Here is a 10,592-nt window from a genome sequence, read left to right on the forward strand (position 1 = left end):
CTGCTCACTCCTGAGCCCCTTTAGGCTGCGTGGGTGATGCAAAACTGCTGGACTCTGCTTTAAAGGGTATCTTTGGGCCCCATTTAGAAATGCTTGTGCTGTAATTTACTCCAAATTTGTCCAAACCTTCCCAATAAAACGGCCATCTGTCCCATCACACAGTTCCTTTTAATGTCCTATAATACACACAGGTTCCACCTCATGGTGTCCTCAATGCAGGAAGACTTGAGGGACTCATTAAACATTTCTTTAGGAAGATTTCCAGGGCATCCCTTGGCCTTCCCAAGGTGCACAGAGCTTGTCAGCAGCAGAGTTGGGATAAAGCACAGCCCCCTCCCAGGAACCACGCTCAGCTTTTGAGTTTCCCTGGGGAATGCTGCCGAGTTCAGTAGAGATGCATGGATACATATTTGCCAAGCTGAAGGGAGTCGCTGCTGTGGCTGCCCAGATGGCTCCAGCTCCAGCCCCTGGCTCTGGTCACAAGCACCCAGTGCCACCAGTGCTCGCTATGCTGGGCCCTTACAGCACCTTCTGGCCTTTCCTTTATCAGCTTCCCCAGCCAGTACATCCTCTGCACTCAGAGTCATTTGGGTGCTCTGCCTGTGACTCTCTGGAGTTGCACGTTGTTCTTGCCTTGTCTTCATGCTCAGTCATCCATGCTGAATTATCTTCCACTCCTCCCTCTGGGAATAACTAAGGTTTTGACCTAGTGGGACTGTTTGTGTGCTTAAATGCTTTGATGTACCAGACACTGAGCTGTTTGCTCCCAAATCTAAGGTGGCTGAGGATTTCAGGCTGTTTTCAGAAACAGTTTGTGCACTGGGAAGCATAATCTAACTGAAAGTCAGCAAAGGACACTGACTTGTGCATTTTCAAGTATTTTATCTATCATCTTTAAACCCTTCTGTTTTCTTTCATTTCCAAACAGCTGTCTTTCCAAGTTTTGGATCTCCTAGAGAGGATATACAGCTGTAATAAGAAGTATATTTAATTTCATTTCAGAATCTTCAGGGAGAAGGGAGAGAAGGGACATTCCTTTTTTATTGATATAAGATCAAGTTTGTAATTTCATTTTGAAGGCTGTTCTGAATTAGTGGGGGAAATCAGAAGACCAGCTCCATTTTTACCCAGGTTTTCCTGAATCCACCTTTGGACCTAAAAATATTCTGAGCGGAGTTAATGTACTGTGTAATCTTGCACTGTGTAATCTTGCACTTGCTTTCTTGCACTGTGTAATCTAACTTTCAGCAATATAAAACGGGATAGCAGAAATATTTTTATGTGTTCTTACAATGTCCAAAGTTGTTTGTTACTGTTTTTATTTGAAGGAACTAGACACAATCCTGGCTGCTTTAACCACTGCCTTTGAGAGAGCTACAGCTGAGAAAATCCGCTGCCAGGAAGAAGTGAATAGAACTAACAAGGCTATTGAGCTGGCCAACAGATTAGTGAAAGGTCTGAGGTGAGGTCCTACAGGGCAGGCTAATGAAGCAGCCTACAGAAAGCACTTCTTTGTTATACACTACTGATCTGGCAATAACAGAGGCACTTAGCAAAGAACCTGATGAGCTGAAAAAATTATGTCATTATCATTCATTTTTTTCATAATGGAAACATGGTTTTGACCTTTGCATTTTCTTACATTTTTGCTTTATTGTGGTATATATTAACTGTAAGATTACCTGGTAACCAACCTATGCACGAACATTAAGAGAAGTAGTCGATTGTGGATATTGACAATGAAGGCAATTTATTAAAATGCAATGACTATATTTGTAACAATTAAACAACACTAATGATTCTGCCCAGGGTTGGGATACATAGAATCTAATACAATTTGCACTACTTAGTTAAGCAATATGATAATTATCTAATTATCTTCCTGAGATTTGCAATGGGTATTTCGGGAGAGAACAAATAATGGCAAAGCCATGAATTATCAAAAATCCATATTGTCTGTTGATTCAGGCTGGCTCAAGGGAATCTATACTCACTGATGGATTTTTTCATTTATCATTCATCTACTGATGAAAATGTTTTTTATACACACACACACATACACTTTTTACAGATACTTTATTTTATTGCAACATTCATTTAGGAAATCTCTTGTGGTCGCTCACCGCCATTATAGGTTTTGTTCTCTTCCACCCAATACTTTCAAGCTGAGTTTGATAACCAAACACATAGTAAACAGCAAAAAATAGAAGATCCATTTGTTATTAAGCAAAATTATATGGCTGAGTGTGGCTAGTAGAACTTAAAATATAAAACAGGGTTTCAGAGTTATTTCCTGAATCAATAGAAAGGATTTATTGACTGAAGGGGAGGGAGGGCAGTGCAGAAGGCCCCTTGTTTCTGTTTAAAGAAGCAAGATGAATGCATTTAAAATGTTAACATCCTGGCTGAAAGTGTAATGTATTTTAGTGATTAATAATGCCTGTAAAACTAAACCATGTACCTAATACAGAATAATAAAATAAATAACATAGCAGACCTCTTTAAAGTGTGACAATAAATGATTGTTCTAATATTTTCTTCCACCTAACATATCATATTGTTTGGTTCTCCCATGTGCCTCCTGCTGGGCCTGACAAGTGCTGGAATAGCATACGTAGAGAGATGAAAGGCAAAGTGTGGGTATGCTGGGGGGGAGGCATAATGAAAAATAATCTAAAAGAGGAAACAGAGATGAAAGGAAAGAATGAAAGTTGAGCCATGCGCTAGATGAAGACAGTAAAATGAGTTTTGATGGAAAGTCCTTCAGCTGGTACCTCCCAAAGCACCAGCCCCATGAAGAAGGTGGCCAGCTCGACAGATTGGTGATGGGAAGTAGAATTCATTCCTGTTGTTAGCCATACCACACTTGGTCAAAGGCAGTAATAACCATATGACAGCTACTTAGTGACTTACAGGAAAAAATCCGTTTTAATCCGCTCTGTGGTAAACAATAGGTCACTGTTAGCTAATAATACTGACACTGCTGTACTATCAATGCTGGCTTTTTCTTTGCCTTATTTTTTGCTGAGAAGACACTCTCTAATTTCTCTAGTTGTATTGGTGTGAGGTGAATTTGTCAAAAAATATAAAAATTTTAAAAATATAAAAATAAAACCCAGCATTTTTTTATAGTGAGCAAACGTAAAAATTTTAGTAACTGGTCTTTATAAATACACCTTTACCATGACAATAATAATAAGTAACCAAATGTGTGAGTTTTCTTCTAATTCTTAGGGAAAGTGTTGACTAAACAGCAGAACTGATAGTGTCTAGCCAGGACCCCAGGGAAAAGCTTGCACCAAGTGTCATGTCAAATCTCTTATTGACTTTATGGCATAAAAGATCCTGCCCACAAGTAATTTTTTTTTTCTACCTTCTTCTCTGAGCCCTGGCATGCAAAGACTCTTTTGGGTGGTTGCATGACTAGTTGTTACTCTGTACCAAGGAATTCTTTGTTTCTTTTCACCTGTTTCTGACAGGTGCCAATTATGCTGTGGACATCTGCCCTGGAGGCATTGAATCAAGCTGACAACTCATTTTATATCAATCAAACAACAACCATTTTCAATAATTTCCCATCCAGCTGGGACTGAATTTGCACAAGTGATCTATGTATTAGAGACATTACCAATCCACAGAGACATTCAGAACCATGATTATGTTCTGTTTTCCCACAGAAACTCTTGCATCTGCACAAGAAAGCAACAACTTCTTCCACTATGCAGGAGGATGCTGACAACTCAATTTTGGTCACTTGCTGTCAAGCTCAACTTGTAACAGTCAACTCACGTCAGACTGGAAGGGGATTTTTTATGTCCAGGCTTGCCACTTGCAAATCCTGTCTGTTGCTCCTCTAATCAATGTGGATCTATGAATCTGCAAGGTAATACTTAAGTATTCACTACTATTCAATACTTAAGAAAACTACTGTTTAGCCACTGTAATGGGCATTTTTTAAATAAACACATAGTAAATGAATGGGAGTTTTAATCCTGTTTTCTGGGTAGAAAAGGAGAGCTGGACTTGTCACCAAAGCACTATTAGGAACAAGAAAAAATGTGATGCAGAAATGTTCCAGATGGTAACTTTTCTTCACTGTGATAGTTTATTTTCAAAGTAGTACTGGCACAAGCCCAAATCGCATTCTACTTTGCGCAGATAATACCTTCTTCACAGATATATATTTTTAAAATACATGGTTAATCAGAAAAAAGCCTGGCACTGATTCCATTCCCTTTTGGACCTGTTAAATCATCATGTTCTTTCAAATATTTTATTTAATAGAACAGTGTATTTGGAGGCAAGGAATTGGTAAAATGTTCCTCTGGAAAGGACCAAAACATGCCCTTTGCTAGTGTTTGAAGTATCTTTTGCTATCTGACTGGAGCTAGAGGTGACAACTAACCCACAGACCTCGGGAATACGGTTAGCAAGCCAGAACAGTAAGCAGGCTCACCTTCTTCTTGTATTCTGCCAAGTGCTGTGCCCTACTGTTTGCATACAGGGACCAGATTTTCTTATTCTGCTCTGTCCCTGCTACTGTGCACCAGGGCAGCACAAAGCAAGCTTTAGTGCTTGCATATAGTATTTGCTTGATAGCAATTGTTATAGTAAAGGCTGCACTGAGACTTCTGTCTTAACCTGCTGTTCTCCCATGCTCAGAATATTCTTTTTTTTTTAAAAATCCCTTTCATCTGAAATTTTTCATGCTTGTTATCAGCTGAAATATGATTTTTTTTTTTTTGGCAAGCCTGAATAAAATTCATTCATTCATATTTGAATTATGCAAGGAAGTGGGTGTAAGGAGAAAGGTCTCTTTTTTGCACATTCATAATTCACAAAAAAGCTGCATATTACAAGCTGAAACTTTCCAGGTGGCTAGTTTTGACTGAAGGGTAGTCTTCATGCTAATTACAAAGAGAGAATGACTGAAAGAAAAATGAAAGAGAAAAATTAAAAATGACACATATTGTGATTAACTCATTTGTTTTGTAGGTGTGTCATACAAAAGTTACATTGTGAGCCACTTAGAGCAAGTTTAAAGTAACAATTTCATTTAAGTTAAGATGAACTACCATAATTACATGATATCAATGTTTTGTACTGCAATTTCACTAAGAATCTCCCTACAGAAGCTGCAGAAGCTTTTACTTATGCAAATGTGGAAGCTCAGAGTGAAATCAGTGCAGAGTCTTATGAATCATTAACTTTGGCTAGAAAGCCAGTCTGGGGAAGGGGGCAATGGCGTGCAGTGGCAACCACTGTCCCTATGCTCTGGGTGTACCTGAAGGCAGGACTGCTGAGGAAAATAACTTGGAGTTTTTGCAGTTTGTTCCAACTTACTACACTGTCAGGGACAGCAAACCACCAAAGCTTTGTTATTCTCTTTTCCTTGCTATATTCCCATATACTTGTGGATTTAACAGGCAGCACATAATCCAACCAGCACTGTGTGACTGACCCTCCTCAGTACCAAAGGATTGCTTCAGCAGAAGGTACCTGGGCAGCAGAAGCTGGGAGTGTTGGAAAAATCTCCTTTAACCCATGGAAAAAAGGTGCTGTGACATGCAGTTCCATGTTCTCATAGAACACCTGGAAATAAAATACAAGCATATAAATAAAGCAATGTACCTGTAATTATAAACATCTGAAAGAGTAACTGGCAATGGCTCACATAATAATTGTTGACCTTGCTCCACATGGAGCAAAGATGACCAGAAATTCCCCAGTAAGTTCCCAGTAACCTCTTGGAGGCAAAATAAGGACTGTTGGATACAGTGCAGGAATCATAATCTTTTTTTTCTCCTTGACTTTTGGGTGAAGTAAGGACAAATAAATTTTCCCAGTGATGCTGCTTATTTTTACAAAAAAAAAAAAAAATAAAAAAAAGAAAAAAAAAAGAGTGAATTCTGAGATATACTAGCTTCTGTAAGTAGAAATTTAAAACTTAATCTTTATTATTCCAGGTCCCTATTTCAGGAAAAAAAGGTCTTGATCCAGTCACTGAGTGCATGTATGCTACAATAATTGCTAAATAGAAAACTGACAGCAGTGTCTGGCAATTCTATGGCCACATAAAAAGTCCCTGGTCATACATGTACAATCATCATTGGCATAAGATCAAACCTCAGCATTGAGGAACAACTGGATAAAAGTAACATCTGTCTCAATATATAAGTTATCTATTTGAGTCAAAAAGGGACAAGTGCTAGCATGAGTAAAGACTGATGCACAGCTACGAAGGAAATATAGAAACTATCTCAACGCCTGATGTTGCCCAAGGTGTTAATGCCCCAGCAACCATAACAACTCTACTAAAGCCCTTTCCATTCACCGAACTATAATGAATGGGATACCATATACTGGAGTCGTATCTCTTGTCTTTCACCAGCCCTGTACTGGGCTGACTCTACAGGTATGTCATACTGCAGGTATTTCTTGCTGGAGGTTCTGTTTTGGCAGAAACTTGGAAGAAATTATTGATCTTGTACCTAACTCAGTACTTGCAAGTTATGTTCAGAGTATTTTTAAGTCTGTTATTTTCTTCATCAGCTCTCTCTCTGATTATGTTCTGCAAGTATTCAAAGTAGCTTCCTCTGCAAACTCTTCCTACACCTGTATGATAGTTACCTTAACTCCCAAGGATTGCAGTGCCCAAGACACATTGACTCCAGCTTGATTTTTACTTGTCTGTTTTTCTTACCTTATTTGCACCCTTGCATGCACTACAGTTCAATGACTGCAATTTGAGCACTCCTTCCTATCTAGCTGAACAATCTTCCCCAACACACCACCATCCTGATATGTAATCACTCAGGAGACATAATCATTCACTTAGAACTAAAATAATTCTCCTACCGTTTGCTCCTTGCCTCCATTCTGCCCTTTTTCTCTGATTTATTGCACTATATTCCTTATGGAAATATTTTGACATCCATCCCCTCTATTCACGTCTTGCACCCACCCTTGGAGGGAGTGCTTTGAACAGAGGAAGGCCAGGATGAGTGTGTATCTCATACACTCACCCTTTTATTCCAGTGTCATTTCCCCCACCTCCTCATTATATTCCTAAGCCCTTCCCCTCCTTCTAGTTTAGCTGTACCAACTATCTCTTCTAGAGCTGAGTCCTCCCTTCCCTCCCCTGCCCCTCTAGTAAATGTCAGAAAATATTTCCTCACAGCCTCTGCTACTCAGGATTGTGTCTGAATATAGGGATCCTGAACCCCAGCCTCGTCTAAGCTCTCTAAATCACTTGACCCTAAAAAGGTTGCCACAGGACAGCACTTACCTACAGCGCAGGCTGGAGAGAAAGTGCTGTTAAGGCACTGAATTCCTCCAGCTCCGAGCTTTGCAGCTTATTTAGACTGCAAGAAAGATTTTAGTGAGCCAGAGCACTGAATTTGTTACTCGTTAAGCTTAGTCAAAATTACTGTGAAATTCCTTAATTAAACAGTTCAAGCTGAGAAGCAAAATGCTTTCTAATCCAGCCACCACAGTGCCCCACTCAGTCCTATACCTTTGCCTCTTCTTTCTTGCTGCCCTCATGTTCTCCTGTTACCTCATGTGCTGCCTGTTGGTTTTGCTTGTTACAAGTGTGCCCTGACTGCCACACTGCAGTGACAAGCAGAAAGCTCTTTATGCCAAGTATTGACCTAGTGCTGTGCACTGGCCCAGACTGGAAGTGCATCTTGAATTTCTTGCTCCCCCGGGAGCATTTGATTAAAGGAGGATTTTCATGGTGTGTTGAGATTCAGAACGTGGCTGTATTCAGTAGCTGCTGGTGGCAGTTCTGAGCCAGAACACACACTGGGGCTCTGCTCCTTCTGTGGCAATAAAATGAGTCCTGGGACAAGGAATTCTGCATGATTTCCCCCAGTGCGCAGAAGAGCAGAAACAACACCATGATCGCACTTGCTGCCAGGCTGCTGTTCTTGCACTCAGGGACACAGGTTTCACCACATTTTCAGTGATTCTCCACAGAAGGCTTCCACACCTGCTTATTAATGTGTCTTGTAGAGCTAAAGAACTTGAATCAGCCGCGCTGTTACTTGAGACACACGAGGTCAGTTTGGAAACATTTGGAAACTGAGGACGTCTCGTGAGTGTCTGCACATCTGCACAGGGAACAGCACTTGCAAATGCTGACCTCCCAGTACATTGTGCCTTCTACAGGCCTAAGCAGGCTGAGCCTAATTCACAAATACACATGTGCTCCTCACTGTGCTCAGAGAAACACACAATCTAAATTAATTTCTGCTATTATAAATATAGAAAAACTTCTCCATAGCTCAGGAGATGGCTCTGGAGTCACAACACAGATGTATACAGTTGTACACAATACAGTTCACAATTTTGTTTCTTTCTTCTCTTTCTAGTAATTGAAGTTTTAAATTAACAAAAATTATGCTTACAATGAAGTTTTAGGATAACAGAATATTTTAAATGGAGGTACGTAATTCCTTTATTTCCTGTGGTTTGATTTATGGATTTGCAAACTTACCATGACAAAAATTACTTTAAAATTAAGTTGACAGTGCTTTAGGATGAATTATGGATACTTTTTTTGGCTTCTGACAGTAATTTCCTTCAGGATATTCTTCTGGCTGAGAAGCTGTAAACAACAACACACCACAGCAAAAATACAAACAAAGAAAAACAACTAAAATAATTAGATCCTCTCTAATAATGATAATAATAATAATAATAATAATAATAATAATAATAATAATAATAATTCTGATGCTGAATTTGGCTCCTTAGGGTCTAAACCAAACTAAATTTATTTCATAATTTTTATTTTTCTATTCACTTATCCACAGTGAATATATCCATGTGTATGTATCTTCCCTCAAAGAATCGCTGCATCTCCATCATGACGACAATAAAAAAAAACTTTTTAAATCGCCACAAAACTCTTCAATTTATTTAGAGTAAAATGTGCAAGAGGGGAATTCTAGTGCTCCATTTTACATATCATATAAATGTAGCTTTCCCTGGTACATTTTTCCATAACTCCTTACAGTGCTAACTTGTTAAAAATTGTGCCACTGTTTATATTATTAGCTGGAGTCCAGGACTAAAAGAAGCTGTTGAAGCACTTATCCAAGAAACTAGCTAGCACACAGACACTGCAGTGGAAGGATTAGTGAGCAGGATGCTCAGACACTCTTTTCTAGCTTGGAGTGGCCACAGCTGACTGCAGTTACATCTGGCCACCGGATGTGCACCTCTCCATGTAAAAGTTGTGGATACTGCAAAGTTAATAAAAGCATTTTGCACCTCTGCAGGATGTATGCTGTTCCTTTCTGCTATGCTGATGCACGTGACTGTGTATCTTGTACAAGCAGTTACTGGACATTCAAACCAGGACGTGGATGTAAAAAATCATTCTATTATGAAATGAGGATTCATATCTAATTTAATTAAAAAATAAATATACCCTAACTAGTAAGCAAATGTCATCAGGTGATATCAGTTGTACTTGCCTATCTTTTCCATGATCAGAGTGCTTTAAAACCCTTCTGATTTATGGACAGTATGTTTCTCTGAAATAGGAAAACAGAGATTTCTCAGGTGGTGCTGCATGAAGCAAGAGTTCAAAGGACTTGGCCAAAGAATATCAGCAAGTCAGTAAATGAAAAATGTATGCTATCAATAAAATCGTTAACGGAATATGTCATACAGGTAGTGTTTTTGGAGTTGGGCTGGAGGAATTTAATGGGTAAGGAGTTGAAAATTATGACCAAGATGACTGGCTCCTGTAGCTTCATGCTTGCCTTACAGTCTGCATAAAAAATTTGGGAATTATCTTGGAGCTTAAGGTAGATTCAGGTCTGAACTGTCCTAATGACTGAAAGTATGTTTCAATGAAACAAGCTGATGATGATCTAGGCATTCATAACATGCATATGTTTGCCTTGTCATGGTATTATCATCATGTAGTCTGTAGACAACCTCAGACATTACAAAAATCAGTGTTTGCATTGCAATTATAAAATTTCTTACATTTAAAATCTAAAGATTTCAGAGAAACTATTTCAGAGAGCAAATAATAGAATATTTAGAAGAAGGAAGCAAATATTTTGTTAAAATAATTTCTGGGAAAAGCCTTCAAGGATTTTGAAAAAGGCACAGTCCTTCTTCACAGTCCTTCCACATGACCATGTGGAGCCTAAAGGGTCATCTACCAAGTTCCACCATAGTTACATTTGAACAGTAAACCAGGGGAACTCACAAAATCCCAGGCAAGGAGATTCCCCTTTACTTTAGAAATCTATGTATTTTAGACATATTTTTCCATAGTAATTTGTGATATCACATATCACAGTACTTTGTGCTGTCATTTACATGGGTGAAGTAAAGACTAGCAGCAATCCCACTCAACAACCACACAAGAGGCTGACACAGAAAATTATCCTTTGATTTCTCAAGAGTTAAACTGTATCTGCAAACCATGTCAAGTTCCATTTGGAGTAAGCTCTGGTGTCTAGTGCATTTCTGCCACTGGTTATTCTTTCTTTTTTATTTCTTCAGATCAGAAATACCTGCATCCTAGCCACTAATGAAAGAAGAGGTTAATTCTGAAATGCTTA

Source organism: Lichenostomus cassidix, chromosome 7 (genome assembly GCF_008360975.1).
Source record: "Lichenostomus cassidix isolate B80296 chromosome 7, HeHo_3.0, whole genome shotgun sequence".
Classification (NCBI taxonomy): domain Eukaryota; kingdom Metazoa; phylum Chordata; class Aves; order Passeriformes; family Meliphagidae; genus Lichenostomus; species Lichenostomus cassidix.